Source organism: Uloborus diversus, chromosome 1, assembly GCF_026930045.1.
Source record: "Uloborus diversus isolate 005 chromosome 1, Udiv.v.3.1, whole genome shotgun sequence".
NCBI classification, from domain to species: Eukaryota; Metazoa; Arthropoda; class Arachnida; order Araneae; family Uloboridae; genus Uloborus; species Uloborus diversus.
Genome location: NC_072731.1, coordinates 98,561,381 through 98,580,610, shown reverse-complemented (window position 1 = coordinate 98,580,610; position 19,230 = coordinate 98,561,381).

Genomic DNA, 19,230 nt, shown 5'->3' with positions numbered 1-19,230 from the left:
TGCTTTAAACAAATGTAATTGGAAGACACTCTTGATGCATATTTATTGATTTATATTTTTTTATTTAACTATTTTAAGGATAATTTTAGGATGATTGTGTAGAGTTCATTTTTTTAATATGTACGACAACGAAAAAAAATTGCTTTTTAGAACCGGAAAACTGAAAATAGTGAGTGGATTCTTAATAATTCATAATTTTTTCTTGAAGTGATGAAATTAGATGTTAATTGTTTCGTTTCCCCACATATGTATGAATATTTTTCTTAGACATTTTGCGATAAGTGCACCCATCAGGGTAGAAATTGTTTACTTTTTTCAGACATGCTAACTAAACTTATTTTCTGTTAAATTAGTACCTTTTCAGAGATACGCATCTGTGAACTTTGTCTCAAAACGAAATTCTATTAAAACAAGCATAATCAAGTTCCAACATACAGTTTGCTGAATATAAGTATAATAAGTGAAAAGTTTTAGGATAGTAGAATAAAAAACGGAGATGTTGTCTTACTTGTAAATTAACGGAGAACGGATTTCTAAAGTTAATTTTGCTCTCACAAAATTAGCACAAGTAAAGTGAAATAAGATAAATAGTTTAACAGTATCAGAATTGGTTTCAGTTTTGTATAAAATGCCCTAGCATGTGTTACTGTACTTAATTATTTAGTTTTAATTAGAAATGCGGAATTTTACGACTTAAGCGTGTAAGATTACGCTGTTCTTAAGTAAATTCATTTTGATCCATGAAGCAAAGATACTATTTTCAGAAGTATCCCGAAATATATAAATCATGCATTTTTTGAAAATAAATGAATTTGTTGACAAAAACTGTTTAAGAAGACATGATCAACCTAGTGATACATCTAAGGTATTGAATGATTATCAAGCGCATTATTACTAAGGGATTAGGGTGTTTAACGACGTTAGCTTTCTCGCATTTTTTATCATCCAGTATCGATCAAAGGGAGGAATATAATCGATTGATTGGTATAGTTTTTTCTTTCAACTTTTTGTTTAACTCGTCGTACTTTTTCTTTTAATGTGTCTAAAAATTCTTGAGTATCCCAAAAATGATTAAGTAACCGAAAGTAAATCAACCTTTTTTTTTTAAATTTCAGTCTGGAAATTCACTTGTGTATTTTTTCTGTCTTAAGGGAACATGTCCCCTTTTCACACAAATTTTCTCTGAAACAGAAAAGAGGAGCACACATTGATGAATGCCTTCTTTAAAGAACATTTTATTAAAGAAATGTGTCTTTATGAATGAAATTTTTACAATTGACAATAAGGTTTGAGCAACTTACAGTTGCGCAACTATGCATAAGTGGCACGTCTATGCACAAACGGCACAGATTGTGCCAGACGTATTTTTCGTTTTTTCTTTTTTCTTTCTTTTTTTTTTTACAAAAGTTCTTGTTTTTTCTTTTTTTTTTATTGCTTTAAAAAAGGTCTTTGTAGCCGTTAATCACCTATCTTAAATACATATTGCTGTTTGTACAATGTTAACGGTTTTATTTGCATATTTGTCAACTTTATTTCGTAGAAAAGCAGTACGAACTTACACACTTTCATTTGTTAATTTTTAAATAAGAATTAATTTTTTCTTTGATCTGTTATTTCAATCTAATTAAAAGTTTGGAAATAAGATTTCCAAAATAAACTAAAATCAAAGTGAAAAATTAGAAGCTAATAACAATGTTCAACGTAATTATTGCTATATTCTTTATTTTGCATTATTATATTAGTTCAAATTTCAATTTAATAGCTTGGTGTTAAATTGAAAAAATTACCAATATTTTTTTCCAGGTATAGAATAGAGATTTAATGCAACAAAAGTATTCAAAAAATATTTTCAGTGACATTCTTACATTAACTCTAAAGTGTTTCATAATTTTTTGTGCAACTGTTCTACTTGGAAAGTTTTCAGCATAGCTTATTTTACTTACGAATTTCGCCAATGAGAAGCTAATTAAAAAAGTTAATTCCACCATTTTCAGTTACGTAAACCTTTTTTTTTTGTATAATTTCTCACATCCGTGCGAAAAGCAAATTAATTGGAAGATGTGGCTTTAAAATACAGCATGTAATTTGTTTCGCCATGAAAAACACTAAACAATTTGCAGAAAACATACTAAACAAAACTAAACAATCCTCCGTCGCGCTGAAGTTTCCATTTGGATATAAAGTCAATGCAAAGAAAACTATACTTAAAAAAAAATATTTCAAGGCATTATAACACATTTCCATATCACAAGTGCGCTCCAAATGCTTAAGGCAGACCATTTGTAACCACAAGAAGGAGACGAAGCCAAGTCCCAGTAATAGTTTGGCAAGGGATATTGTTTCCTTCCATACGACTTTCGTTACGATTTTTTTCAGGAAATCATCATTAAATTGGATTTCGTCACTAAAAAAATTTAGAAAAAACATGGGTTACAAACTGCATTTAAATAAAATAAATAACATATTAATAGCTTTCAATAAATTTTAGTCTCAGATAAATCATTTTCCGTTTCACTTGTTTGCCCCCCCCCCCCCCCAAATAGTAACAATAATAGTAATAATAATAATAATAATAATAATTAATATTATTATTATCATTATTATTATCGTTATTATTATTATTATTATTATTATTATTATCATAGCAATAATAGTAACATTAATTTTAGCTAGCTATCCCGTGCGAAGCATACGCACGGCTCTATTATCAAAAACACCATACTTACTTACTCACGAACTAAATAAGATAATGGCTTAAAATAGCATACCCTTTCATATGTTAGTGAGCTTCATAGACGTATAAAGTTTAAAAAAGTTGCTTGCATTTTTTCAAGAATTATACATGACTAGCATAAAAGAAGATCCCGGTTTTAAAAATTTATATTTCATAAACTCTTACAATGAGCACTATAAATGATACCTTAAAAAAAATAGATAAACTGTCGAAGTTTTTTTTTTTCACTCATACATGTTCGATATGTGCACCCTTTATAACGCTTCACACATCTAACATACTTTTTGGAGTGTTTCACTGTCAATTTTTCGTAATGCTTTACTTGTGTAATCTTTTAGTTCTTGCAATGTTGTAGGCAATAGTGGTGTATAAACACTGTCTTTGACGAAACACCATAAAAAAATCACATGGTGTTAGGTTTGGAGATCTCTCTGGCCAACGCATAAAGCATTATCACCTCCACAGTCAATACAGCGTTGCGGAACGTCAGTGGCGCAGCGAAGTGGAGAGTTTGGAGATAAAAACACCCCCTAGACGTCTTGGTTTCAACATTGCAGCCAATCCTAAGACAGAAGGAAAGACACTTATAATTACTATTGTGACCATTGTGACCAAAAAAAAATGTCCGCCAAGAGAAACGATACCTCTGGGGGTGCTGGACCAGGGATTGCCCGTCATCTGGTCTGGATCAAAAAAATCAGAGTTGTCTTCAGGGTCCCATCCAACTGATTAAACCAAAAATAATTTTAAGTACGGGGGACCCTGGAAAAGTAAAAAGTGACCAAAACATCCAATGCTAAAAGAATTTCCGGTTACGTGTAAGTGTTATGAAATATAAATTTGAAAAAGTAGGATACTCTTTTATGCTAACTTTGTATAATATTTATTGCTTTTGGTTACTAGGATGGTTTGAAAAAATTGATTTTTTTTAATTTAAAAAACAGCGTTATCCCTCAAAAGTAATAGTTTGATATCCTCAATTGGAGGAGAAAAAAATATATAAGTTGATATTTTCAGTTTGCGCATAAGACTGCAAGTGTGAGCAAATGCGCTAAAAACTGAATTTTTTCAAAAAAAAAAAAGAAGTTTTTTCTATACTTTTATAAGGCAACAGCCATAAAGTGTCAGTATATAATGTTATTTGAACCTAAAAAAAAAGAAAAAAAAGAAAAAAAAAAGTTATAACTTTTACATAAGATCTTTAGTTTGCGCATACGCCTTAAACTGGGCTAAAATCTCCTTAAATTTGAAGTCCAATTTAAGGCGTATGCGCGACACAAAGATCTTATTTGAAAGCTATAAAATATATTTTTAAATTCAAACTACTCTATATACTGAAATTTTATTTAACTTAGATTTTTTCCTCCAACTGAGGATACCAAACTATAACTTCGATTTTTTTCGAAACACCCTATTACTTCCCTGGGGAAAAAGAAAATCTTAAGCAAAAGATATTCAAGGATTGCAAATAACAGAACAAAGAATTAATATGAAACACAGTTCTATTTATATGCAAATTATTAAGACTATTAATAATAAAAGGTTGAAGCAAATTATTGAATATAAATATTTTTCTTTGTATATTTCCATAAATCATAATGTAGCAGTAATACAGTTACCGTTAATACATGTCTCTACATAACAGCACAAATCTACCTATCCAATTCCAAACCATGATAACGCGGTATTTCAAAAATCCGTTTCTTTAACGGAGTTTTCAAAAAACAACCAAATTTTGAAATTGTTTATATTTCTTCTGTAGAGGTTAAAAAAACTTTAAGATGATACGTTACTAAAGCTTTAAACTAGGAATTCTAAATAGTAAACATTGGCTACCAAAGTCACAAAAAATGGAAGCGCCGTTCTGACAGCAAATTAAAATATTATGATGCTCTCTACGAAAATAACAAACAAAATTGCACCGGATGTATTTTTTAATATAAGGAGATAAGCATACTACAAAAGGAAATATTTTACAATTTTTTAAATGTAATGCACATGTATATAATTGTAGCTAAATGAAAGCAAGTGTGAAAACTCATGCCGGCTTTGGTTTATTTATAAGTCAAAAGTGTTTCTCTTCGGACACGATATGTTTTCAGGGAGTTTGGAATTGTAAAAGGTCTTAAATGCAGAAACGAGCCTGTACCAAAAAAACAAAAAGATAATCGCGATCGTAAATACTTAAAGCACGCAAAATCTCGCAAAAAACGATGCAGTTCTTATTTTTTAATATGTTGTTTGAAACAGTTAAGGTAGTGTGAATCCTTGCTTAGAGTTTCAAAAAATCAGTACTCACTGCGTAACATTTTAGAAATTACAAAATCTTTGGCCTTTTTTTCAGTTATCTACTTTTGATAAAACTAGGAGAGTTTTGCACATAATTCAACATACAAAACACTCCTGTTATTAATGATTTGCTCAACTAGTTATGTATAATTGTAATGTAATTTTTTACCTATGCGTTTTCATTGCTATTTTGCTGTTGCGATTTAATGTGATGCCACAGTTGAACCCAAACCAAGAGGGCACGCTTGCGCAATCTGTCCTAATAGGGTCGGATAAATTGTGCATACCACTTGGAGAGATTGTTCGTAATAATAACTGTAAAAATCGTTAACAACAAGAATTACACTTAAAATGACAGTATTATCAGTTCGTAGTGTCATTATTATAGTAGGAGTTAATATTTTAACCTAACCATTAATAAATTGGAAAATGTACAATTATTAGAAAGGCCGCGGAAATTGCAACTTAGATAAATAAATAAATAAAAATAAAGAAGCAAAGCAAGGGACGTCAAACAGTTTGCAAAATTATATTCATTTACTTTGTAACATGTTTAACTTCAAAGTTCTCCATTTTCGTTTTACAATACAAAGTAACCAGTAAGTCTAGTAATATTTCCCGCCATTAAAATGAAGGAATGCATTGCGCTATATCTACTGAGTAGGAGATGTGGAAACACTCCTATTTCTATGGAAGAGTTTGCTCGATCTTCGAGAAAGACCGCACCTACAAATAATAACATTTACAGTGCTCGTCTAGGGAAGTAACTTCATAAGAAATCATTAAAATCAAATTTTTATTTGTTGCCACTAAATAAAATTCAGATAAAAAAGTATGATTATTAAACACTTAACTTGGTTAATCAATGAAAAATAACAATATTTTGTCACAACTGCTTAAATAAAAGATTAAAATGTAATTTTATCTGGACACTCAAATACTGCTGTAGCACAAGAAGACGAAGTCTCCGAACTTTTTCTCAACGTTTACCTCCTTAGACCGTAGTTCGCAAACTCTACTCGCTTTATTTACTACTAGTGGTACACACACGGCTTTGCCCGTAGTTGAAATATAAAAGGTCATTCGTTTCGCCTATATATTTACAAATAATGTATGGTGAATTTTCTCGCCAAATGGCTTGTGCCCATGTTACGATTCCACGTTATGATAATTTCGTAATTTACTCGTCCATCTTATGATAATTTTGTTCTTAAAATTGGAATAGAAAAAGAACCACATCAAATTTTCGAAAAATCGCTTCAAGGTGCACACCCCCATGCTACAAACTAACTTTGTGCCAAATTTCGTGAAAATCGGCCGAACGGTCTAGGCGCTATGCGCGTCACAGAGATCCTGACAGACAGAGAGAGTCCCGGAGAGATAGACTTTTAGCTTTATTATTAGTAAAGATGCGTACATGCTCGCCGCTGCAGTTTTATGTTTGGCACGATGAGCCAGGACAATTTCATTATCTTGCAAAAAGCGAGGGAAAGCTGTGGACTCTCCGTAGGGTGCTAAACTTCTTTTTGCTACTATTTTGTTGGCACTCTCAGCTTCAATGAGATGACATCTGGCTACATCTCGGTTATTGTCTATTCCAAACTAATGACTCCATAACAAGGACAAAACTGCAATATCTGGAATTCATAACAGGGCTGTCATTATATTGCATGTAGTTCTGCCCTAGTCCTGGCTGAAAAGCGGTTACTAACTGCTTAATGCCTAAATACATATTTTACTTATGAATGCTTTTTAAATGAGCAAATACCGTTTTTCAAACATCAATCTCCTTTAAGTGTACACTACAACCAAACCTGTTTTCATGCGGTGAATAGGGACCGCATCAAAAAAATCTCACGTAGAAAATAACCCAAAAAATTATCTTTAAAAGAAATCACACCAATCCAAGTGATGATAATTTTGCGAATAGACGGACAAAATTTCCCTAATAAGGAAATTTTGGGGAGGTCACACTGACTTTCCATCGGGATGCCTCTGCGTCGCGTTGCTTGGATATATTACCTCGGATTCGAGTTATAAATAATTTCGCCAATTGAGTCCCAATCTAACTGAAATTTTCATACACCGCACAAAAAAAGACCGCGTAAAACAGATTTCAGTGTACTTTGACTGAAGAAAAATAGGCAACGTAATTTAAAAAAAAAAAGAACAGCAAGGGTTTTCTTCTTATTTAGCATGATACTGCACATTTTATGTTTTTATTTTATTTTTTATTTGCGAAACTGATCAAGTATATTAGGCTAGGCTAATTTTTAAAGTAGTTTATTCGCTTAAAATCAGCATCTTTTGTGTAAATGAACCGTTGTAAAGAATTTATAGTTATTGTCATAACACATGTTGGTGCCTTTATTTCATCATTGAAGAAACCTTTATTTTCGCATTTAAGCTAACACCTATGTTAGGGTAGCGAGTCATTATATTCGGGTAGGTTTTATTTCATATTTAATTTTGTGCACTACTAAAATAAATATTAGACAAAACATTTTCGTTTCGTTAAACATTTCCTGTTTTATTACCTTTGGTGAAAATGGGTAAATATGACATTGATTTATTGCTATATGCTGAACAAAGAGTGAATATTAATGCGTTTGAAGCTTTTCCACTAAATCACAAACTTACCTTGATTTTATCATCATGTGTGGTGGGACATAATTTATTAAGCAATTAAATCCAAGGATGAGCAACGCTGGATTGATCATTTTTTCCCTCTTGGACGCAATATGCTTAAAATTCAAGTTCAAACTATTAGTTTTTGCATGTAAATTCCAGAACTAGCACCACCTTAATTTTAGAACAATAGAGTTCAAGCGAAACAAAAAGATGCATGTATCCTAATGTGACAGAGGCACTACGTCGCACATTTTTTGTTTATTGATCATTGTGAGTTCGAAAACTAATGGCTCGATAGCTGTCTATGTCGTTTCCGGTACTAAAGAATAATACTCGAAATTACGATTGATCTGTCCATTAATATGTGCGCACTGCCAAACAATTGAACATAAAAGAAGAAATATTCTTTAACATTTCTACTTATTTGTCTTTCCCTATTTGAAAACGGCTGACTGATTTTTAAATTTTAATTAGTCTTGACGTTTAATAAACGCCGTTATGCATTTATTTTAAGAAAAGAAAATTACAAACATACTGTTATTGTATTCATCAATAGAATAAAGTAAATGATACATAGTTGTAAAAAGTCCGAAAAGTAGCAGTAATATAATGCAGAAAAAATAAAATTAATTTACTTTTTTTCTTCTGAATATAAGATTTTTTTGCATCAATGCAAACAACAATGATTTGCTATTTTGACATTTAACTGGCTATATCAACTCACTAACTCTTTTGTATTGTTGAAATTGATGAAGATCTTTTGGATTTAATTAAGAATCGCTCAAGTATGTAATATCGCAATTTCGTGGTCCATTAGTCTTAAGCATTCGTGGCTTGTCTAGCAGTGAAAATGTAAACAACGTGAAAAGATTGATTTTGAATAATAAAATGCTACGAGGAGTAATACATTGTAAGCAATATTAACATTGGAATGTTTCTCGAATTTCTTAAGCTAACTTAGGAAATAATAATAAAAATAATAATAATAATGATTCCGTAGTTTGGTAATTATGTTCTAGTAACCGCCGCAATAAGAAAATCCATTTTCTTTGAGAAATGAATAAATAGATGTGCTTTTGACAACGTAACGGTAGTAAACATTGAAGATAAAGTACAACTTAGACAATTGATTGCTGAAACGTGCTTTTTTTTTGACAAATTATAAAAATTGAAAATTAACAAAATCAAACAAAATAAAATATAACCTTGAGCCAAAATTTATTAAACAACACTCGTAAGAAAAAGTTTGTTTAGTTAGTTTTTTAATTATTTTAGTATGACTAATTTATAGATAACATTCGTGAATACATTTTAACTTTCTTTTTTAATGACACATTTATGAAGAACAGATTGAAAAGTTCGTACAGTAAACTTAAATGCATTTAATTGTAGCTTAATTCATAACTCAGCGAACGCTTTCATAAATTTAAAAATACTACTCTATGCACATTTTTTTTGTTTATACTTATACAGTAAATTTCAAAAATATAGAAACAATCTTTAAACTAAAGAAAGTGAAACATACCAAAAATTACTTTTCTACTTAAAACACCTTGAAAATTTCGTTACCTTTTGTATAAAAAGACATCTGGTACGGTAGACAATACTGTATCTTTATTTTTAAAAACAATCTAAGCACATAAAAAAAAAGAAAAAAAAAACCTGAAACACGATAAATCAAGAGATAAACCCAATTTTAGCCACTGTGCTTTAGTTATTTCTTTAACTTCACTTTATATGTAGAAATCAGGAAATTGAAATGTGTGATAAATTTTGTATGACGTTTTTAAAGAAAAATAGAAATATCTTTTTTTTTTATATATATTTCTTTTGGAATAAAGAAACTGTGATACTAATTTAAAAAGTAATAAATAAAGTAAAATAACTGCACGAACGTATTTTACTTAATCCGTATTTTAAACTTTAAAATATTACATTAATTAAAAAAAAAGCTCTAATATTTATTTTTTTCAAACCAGAATTATTTACCAAAAGAGTAAGAGGTTAAAAGCCTGAGCGCTTTCATACTTGAGGCTTGCAATTTCTATTAGACATTCTTAGGTATCGATAATTTGTAAGTTCAAAATTGACCAATACTTTCAGACATTTATAATGATATCAATGGAAGGAATAGTAATTATTTATTACAATTAAAACATGAACTATGTTAAAAGTTTTTGTCCACTTTTTTTTGTTACTTTAAAAAATCTGTTAGCAATTACGTTAGCAAATAAATAAATAAATACAAGAAATATGCCTCATCGCGTATTTAAAGTACATTATAATTTGCTTACCTTAATGTTAAAAGCTTCCGTGAAAACTTTTTCATAATATGACATATAAACAAAGCAGTGTTTCGACGAAATGCTTACTCTCAGCTCTAAAACGTCCATGAAAACATCGGTTTTATGCAATAAAAAATGAACCCGAAAGGGACATCTAAGTTCCATCTGACGATGAGGAGCAATGATCGTCTATACGTTAGACGATCATTGTTTTGCTTGTTTTGATGTCGATTATAATGCTTGTACGCAGGTGATTTTGAACTACGTGCTTTATGCGGGATATCGAAACCAAGAGTTCATGATTATTTAATTTAAGCTTTAAATATTCATGTCCCCTCTTTAAATATTTATGTCCGTCCTTAAATCTGCAGTCACATGCCATATCCGGAAATGTCTTGTTTGAGTACCGTAGACTTGAATACAAAGCATATAATAAATCAAGTTTATGGTGAGTTTTCTTAAAAGCACACTGTAAGTTTACTCTTGACTTAAATTATTAGAGAAAATTTAATTTGTGTAACATATAAGAAAATTAATCGCAAAGTATTTATTTATTTTTACAACTGAAAATACATTAAAATTGCTTCTGCAGAAGCATAAAAAAGTGAATAAGGTAAATGAGATGTTGAAAAATACCTTCAAAACATAATAAACTCAAAAAAAAAAAGAAATATATATGAAATTGATCAAACAGTTTTACCAAAGTTTAGTTTCGGAGTAAGTTTCATTGCGAGGATTGTTTGGAGAAAAGAACACATACAAATATAAACAAAAAAAGAACAAAAGAAACGGAAATGTAGATGGTTAAAGTGTTTAAATTAAAAAAATTAAATCTAATCTAATTGACTCCTAAACGGTATCGACGTACACATAATTGCCACAAACCCTTCTCATTTAATGCCTATTTTCTATTTTATTGACTTCAGTGTTTTTAAAATCATTTAAATCAAGAAGTTAATAAAAAAGGAAGGTATTAGTTGCAAAAAAAAAAAAAAAAAAACTTTTCCATCTATAACTATAGATGAGTTTTGTCATTCATGCTTTTACTAGAAAAAATAGAAAATTATTTTTTCACTGCATCAAAAATGATACAAATAGAAATCAATCACAAATAAGTATATTAAATACATAAAGAGGTACACTCCATATGAAATCAGCAAAAAAAAAAAAAAAAACGTTTTATTTAAGAAGTATTATTGCTTTATTTTCTACCCATAAAATTGACAAAAAATAACACAGCCAAATCTAAAACTAAACTCAATTCTATGATTTTTCGAATTTCAACCGTTTTTTGCTGAACTCGGAATAAAAAACCTTGATAACTTTTGTTCATCCTTTAAGCACTGTTTATTGAAAAATGTCAGTATTTTATTTCCTTTTTTGAATGCTTTTCAACTGTTATATACGACGACAGTTATTTCTTCATTTCAAAAGTCAACTTTTGAACGTGTTATTATTCAGCATGTTTGTAATAAGCTAATGATGTAATAAAAAGAAACCGGCAGGCTTGGTTTTAAAAAAAAAGAAAAATACTTTTATAATAGAAAATGAGAAAAGTTACATAATCAAAAAAAAAAAAAAAAATGACGTCCTACTAAGCAAAGAGGTACCGAACATCGTTAGAAATAATTTACTGGATCTGTATTTTCATCTTAAGAATATTGTAGTGTTTAGGATCAAACCGTATTTCATCCAGTATGTATGTGATTAATTTGGTATTTTATACATTTTTTAGTTCTAATCAGTATTAATGATGGTAATTGATAATCTGGAAATTTTGCTCTTAGATGAAGTTTTGCTGTAAAGTTCTTCTACTACAGAAGTGTTTTGTTTCCTGAAAAGAAGTGATTTCAAAAAAAAAAAAAAAAATTGAATGTCAAGTCTGAGTTGGATCCTGAAAAAATATGAATAAAATCAAACAATAACTAACGTTTAACTATGACGACGAAAATTTCGACCTCTAGCTAAATATTAAAAACAACTATTATCTTGCCAAACTAAAAAAATCAGAGCAACATCAACTTTGGTCAAGTGAGGATAACAATCAATTAGTGATCACTCAAAAATGCTCTAATATTTGCAGTCATATTTACATTTGCATAAAAATATATCCGGTCTAGACAGTTGTTTTTTGGGGGGGGGGGGGGAGAGGGAGTGCATTATTCATGGGCTAAAGCTATTCTTGCAAATTGTATTAGACATAATTTGCAGCGTCCTTAAAAACATTTAAACTAGTAAATCCCATTTCATATTTATTTTGCAGGTTTTAGTTAGTACATAAATATAGCTTGACTGAACTGCTTCGTTATAAACTGCTTCAACTATTTATTAGATTTGAATAACTTTTCGAAAAAATGTTTTTTGTAAATTGGCAGAAAATAAAAATTTTGGACAATGACATTATCAGCAATAATATCAACTATATTAATTAATTTTGTCAAGAAAGCTTTAATATGCTAATCTTTCAAAATTTTTGAAACATAGTTTCAAACTCTAAACTGTTTATAATGTCTGGGAGATAAATTATTTTTCTATAGTGTAGTGAATTTATTAAATAGATGCTTCGTAATTAATTTAAGATGAAACAGCTTGACGGTTAGGAGTTCATCTTTTTTAAGAAATGTTATGCATTCATAACTTCCTTGAAAATCCTGGATTTGCCTTAAAGAGTTACGTCATGTCTCAAGAATTTCAAACTAAAAATATACTGATCCAGTTTATTGCAGTTTATACCGAGTATTTAATTTGGCTTTAAAAAAACAAGACTAATAAAATGAAAAGTATTTTTCTAAGTAATAAAATCAAACCATTCAAAGTTAAAAAAAAAAGTCCGCCAAATGAAGTATTCCAAAAAAGTAATTCGCAAAATAAATTTTAAATAATCCATTAGCACAAAAAATTATTTGCATATCGAGTCATAAATAGACATAAACGTTCTATTAAAATAAAATTAAAAAAGAAGGAGCAAACATGGCAGCAACGATGTAAGCGTTTTCTTTTCTTTCTTTTTTTTTTTTTTTTTTTAATTTCGCCAAACAAACAAGGAAAAAGTGAAGTGACGTACCTTTGATAGAATTGTACTTTAGACACTGATGACCTCATTTTAATGACGAATTTGGAGAATATATATCTTTTTTTAATGCAGAATTTTACGCATTATCACGATTTAAATGGGAATTATTAGAGACTGTTGTCCTTACTCTGATAAGTAGCCTTAATGAGAACTTTGATGCTGTTTAGGAACATTTCTCATCATTTTGAGGGGAATTTTTAGAGACTGTTCTTCTCAGTACATTCGAGCTTTTCAGGAACTATATTAGAATGAGGGAGCGATATAAAAATCGAGATACTTTGTGCAGCGCCGGGTACATTATGATGGGATTGGGATTTTCAAGGGAAATGTTGATTTTATTTAAGAACTGTTCTGCCGTGCTAAGCACAGATGTGGTATCTGCAGTAGAGCTCAAAACGAGAAATTGACGATTAAAGTTTTACAACTCCTTTCTTTGATTTATGACTTAATTAAATGCTCAACTTGAGGTAGTTGTTTCGTAAATAACTTATCTAAAAACTGTAAGAGAGTATTTTTGTAAAAATATTGATTTAAAATTAATAAATGTAGTTACAACAAATTTTCTTTTCAAAACTTTTTCATATACTAAGCTATTTTCACCGTAAGTGACAATTACTAGGCATTTTTAGGGGTATCGGCACAGATACGACAAAAATAGCTTAGTAAAACGTGCTCGGAGTATTAATAAATAATACTGAAAACATCTGCTTTCTTTAGACTAAGCTGTTTCGCTTTATTTTGTTAATACAAATCTAACAGAATCTACCTTCTGAAAGATACCATTTTTAAAATTCCGGACAGTTAAAACTGTAATCCATTACAATTTTCTGTTTTTTATATTCAAAGAATGTGTTTTTTATAATGTTTTAATTTCTAGATTCATTTTTACCGAGCATGAAGATAATTTTGACAGCAGACGATACTTAAATAAAAATATGACTGGCCGTAGAATGAAATGCGTTTTTTGTTTTTTTTTTTTTTTGCATGAAAGAATTAAATATGAATATTTTACATGCATTTCATTTTTAGAATTTGCATTTTAAATAAACATTTAAATAGAAAAAGCTGAATATTTACTCTAATAATTATGCAAAACTGTATTAGTTTTTATTATCAACCTGTATCAACTATTCAACAGTAAACTAATTTTAATAGTCTGTGTTACAATAAACTGCTACATTATTACATATGCTGCTTTACTAAGGTGTAAAAGTCGTATCTACAGAAAATACTAAGGAAAAAAGTGGTAACTGCGCAGATACCACTTTAAAGGCTTAGTATTTGTCACTTACGTTCAAATTGCCTTAGCAAACTCCGCAAACTATGCAGTTACGACTTTTTTCTTAAAACTTTTTTTAATATTTCGCGTTCACAAATCGCCGAAAAACTTGACATTTAGGTAAATTAAATTACTAAAGAGCACCTGGTGACAATAACTCAATTTTGATAAAATGTGCAGATACCACATCTGTGCTTAGCACGGCAGTGTTGACCTTTTTGGATAGGTAACTTTTAGGGATAGGATAGCCCGTGCAACGTCAGACAGAGATTTTCAGGGACTGCTTAAAAGTTTCCCCTCCCCCCATTTCGGCGGGAGTGCTGAAATTGTGTCACGTGACATGAGATGATTTTCTCCTCGCCCTCAGGAAATGACGGAATACTTAAAATAGCCAGTGCAACGCCGGGCGTGGATTTTCAGCGACTTTTTTCGCCATTCTCTCTCTAAAGGGAAATTTTACCCTATTTTTTTCTTTTTAAGCAATCCGCTATTGACGTTCATTTTACACCAATTGCGAACGGCAACACTTCTTTGTTGAAAAGTAAAAGATGCACGAGATCGTGTTCGATAGATTTTTAATTTAATAGAGCGAAGACTTCTTGAGGTGTAAAAACGTTATGTGTGATGTTAATAAAGTTTGATTGATTTTTATATTATAATGGAGCCAAATTGATATACGAAATTAGGGAGTTGATTTCTACCTTCCCGACTTCCTCCTTACCTTAGGTTGGTTTATACCTTATACTTTTGTCATACCTTCACGAAAACTAACCGATGAAGAACGTGCTATCGCACTAATAACGTGTTTGAACGCAATTGCAATTCGGATTGCGAAAACATCTTTTGAATGCAACGTGCCAGTATTCAAATGAAAAAAGCCCGAAGGGCCCATCGCCAGATGCAGATGCTTTTTATTATTAATATTATTTTATTTTATTCTTTTGACCTGAGTGTTAAACATGCAAATCACTTTTGATCGCTTTTTCAACAAGGTAGCCTGTACAAAGCCGGCGACGTCGATAGAATTTAGTAAACAGTGATAGTCATTACAATACTTTCTGTTCAAAAATGTTAGGCAGTCATTCTTTTTTAGCGACATCGGCAAGGCTCAAGCCTCAGTGCTTATTTATGACGTTTAAAAATTTGGCGACACATGAAAAGATGGCCAAGAGATTCAGTTATCGAAATTTTCTGAAAATCATTATAAGGAAACAGTTCTTAGCAGTGTTTCTGAACGACAGCCTTTTCAAAAGTCCCATAAAATGTTTTGTCCAAGGTTTACGAAATCGGTTTTGCAACGAAGGATAATTCAACTTCAAGTATAGCTACTACTTCTTGCTATTGCGTCTATGCGTTTAATTCAGTGAGTTCTTAAGTGCTAAATTACAAAGATTTAATGAATGCTGTTTTCTTCATATATTTATTATATTCTTATTTTGTAAATACTGAAATAATTAATTTTGTAAGTATAATGATGTGCTATATGTTTGGCATTAACTTTTGTTAAAATTAATTTGCTTATCTTCCAGAAAATTAATAAAAATGAAATGCTTGACAACTGCATTCATACACAGTCTGGCACTAAATTTCTATGCCTACTACTGGAGAATTCAGCTCGCATTTAAAATAGCTTATTTTTTTTTCAAAATAAAAATTGAAATATTTCTGAAATAATTAAGCGGTATAAAATTAGGAAAGTACGTAACATAGTTTTAAAACGTTTCAATACAAAATGATTTATTACTAATTCAGGAAAAATTACCCACGTATTTATGTTATCGCCTAGTAATTGGCGATCGGTTCATGATCGTAGGAGTACGTTATATTTGATTTTGAATTAGATATATAACTTTTATAGGATCTTAAATGCCATTTCAGCCGACTTGTGGAAATGGGACGAGCGCTGGTATACTTTTCCTATTTCCGAGGATAATGTAACCAAAAATCAAGCTAGTGCCGGTGAAACAAATAATAAAAACGACCAGAAGATTGACAAATGTACTTAATATGAAGCTGAACAACCTTCAACACATTACTGAACTGATTTTCATAAAATGAATTATAGTAATATTTTTGCATTAACTAATAGAAAAATTTGGAAATAAAACATCTTAGAAAACAATAAAAAAAACCCACAAAATACTAAGAAAATTACCAAAATTAAGTTTTATGTTTATCCTATTCTAAAATGACAGACAGACAATATTTCCCGCTCGTAACCGTTCTGCCCCCAAAAAAATGTGATATGTATTTCATTAATTTAAAAATTCATTTAAAATAGCAAAAGTTCAATTTTGTGCATTAGTTTCTGTAATGTAAGGGTGAGAGAGGTAAGTATTTATACACTACTGTAAGAAAAGTGTTCAAAAATGTAAAAATAGTAATTTATTAAGCATCACTTTTTAATTTTTAAATGTATTAGCTAACGTGGCATTGAATTCCAATTACAAGAAAACTATTTAATCAAAATATTTTTTTTTTATGAAGCATGTTTTCCCAGTACAACAATTATGCACATGATGCGTTTTAAAGTGTTATTTTTCGCTTTTCTTGATTAAGAAGCTATCAGCGCAACACATCGTAAAACTGCTGAAATTTACAGTTTAAAATGTAACCCAAATTTGTAAGGATTGTCTTTTTTAAAATTAGTTTACCATATACGGATTTATACTACTGTGCTAAGCACAGAAGTCGTGTCTCTACTTTTTATAATAATTGAATTATTACCACCACGTGACTCATAGTATAACTAAAACTCTTATCAAAGCACAACGTTTTACAGACATTTCTAAATTAGAAAGTATTGAAAAATTCTGGAAGAGTGGTGTCTGAGTCAATTATAGGGAGACGTAACACTTTAAAAAGACATGTCTCATTTTGAGCTCTACTGTAGATAACATTTTTGCATTTAGCACAGCAGTATAATGACTGGTAATATTGCGACAAAGGTTTAACGCTTGCATTTGACTATATAAAAACACTGGAGTTTGCAACAAACATTGTTCTGTTCACACTTTGTAAATTGAAAAGTTGAAAAATTTTAATAAACCGTCAAGTGTCTGAACCGTTGTGTTGAAAATAATAAGTAAAAAGAAAAGGTTTTAAGCTGCTTCGTGTCAGAATGCGTATATTTATTACAACTTGATTTATCTAATGCCTACTGAGCAGTTGTTTTATCAACTAATTTTTCTCGCGTACTTGAAAGATCTTCGTGCATTGTATGGTTTGTTCCTTCAGCTATACTCAAAGGATAAAAATCATCCTCAGATGTTAAGTATAAAAAACTAACTACCCATCTTGAACAAACGAGAAATTCCGCTGCAACGTCTCCCATATGAAAAAGAATAAAACAACCGAAAGGATATCGTTTAAAAAATAATAAAGGTAAAAATAGTTTCCAGAATAAACGAAAATCACCCCCCCCCCCTTCTTGATGTAAAATAAAACACGTTCTTCAACTAAAATGACTAAATATTCATTAAAAACGAAAAGCAATATTTTGCAATTTAAAATATTTCGCCAAATAAACAAAAAATACAATAAATTACCCTAACAGTAGCTATTAAATAGAAACAAATAATCACGCACTTCTATTGTTTATGGCCCGAGTTGCCACGCCCCCACGTTCCCATAATACAGCCGATCAGTAAGCGACACGAACTCCGACAGATTAGCAGTCCGATCTTTTGAACAAAAACTTTAAAACCTTTATATATTGCGAGATGTGTTCTTTCCACCAAAGATAAAAATCTTCAACTGCACTGATCTTGTGTGTACAGAACTACCCTGCTGTAGTTTATCTGGACTACAATAAAAAAAAAAATTGTCTTTAAATTCCACCATCTTTTCCTTTAATAATGTACTGATTAGTTTGACAATCCTTCAAGTATTTTCTCCATTTGTGCCAAAACTCAGATGGATTTGAACCGAGAAACAAATGTTGCTAGGGCCGGTACTTTCTGATCATTTGGATTATTAAAACCTAAAGCACCGATCCGGTCACGTGGTTTAACTACGACGACAGAAGACGCGGTTTGCGTGAACCTAGTGAAATAAACCCGATTTCTTCCAGTACTTTACTTTAAAATATATCACGGGACCAAAAGTCGTTGCTTTCAAGAAATGAAGGCTTTAATTTCTCTCTACGCTCTCTACGTTTTATCTGTTTTCAATTGACATATCAGAGTAGGAAATTTCATTACAAAAAGCAGAACTGGATTTCTGATTGTCCTATGGCAACGGGTTAAATATTTACTTCAGTTCTTGCTCAACAAAAGGTTAAAACAAATATTAATCATTTGGGAAATGTAACCATCCAATGCTTGAATTTGTTAATTAATTAACGAAAACGTTTCCGATTCGATCCATCGCGACTGTGAATCATTCTCGGATCAACTTAATTACACACAATTTTTTTTTATCAAAATCGTTCCAGCCGTTTAAAAGCCTTATGACTATAAACACGCGCACAGAAGAAATCTTACTAATATTATATATGCGAAAGTTTGTCTGTATGGATGTATGGATGTATGGATGTTTGTTACTCTTTCACGCAAAAACTACTGAACGGATTTTGATGAAACTTTACAATAATATAGCTTATGCATCAGAATAACACATAGGGTAGTTTTCGTCCCGTTATGGGGGGCAAAACCCCCTTAGGGGGGCAATAAAACACAATTTTTGTATAAATTCTCTAATATTGGGATGAAAAAATACTTGCACATATTTACATTATATGTCCATCGAAAGCTCTGATTTTTCTGCTGAAGATGGCACCTGTTCGAAATTTCTAAGTAGAATAAAAAACGAGTTATGAGCTTTCTAGATCCATGTTCGAAGGCTTTCCTCAACTCAATACAGTATTTAGTGTATCATCTCAACTCCCTGTCGATAGCGACAATTGTTGTATTGTTGATTTTCTTTGCTTTTTGTGATT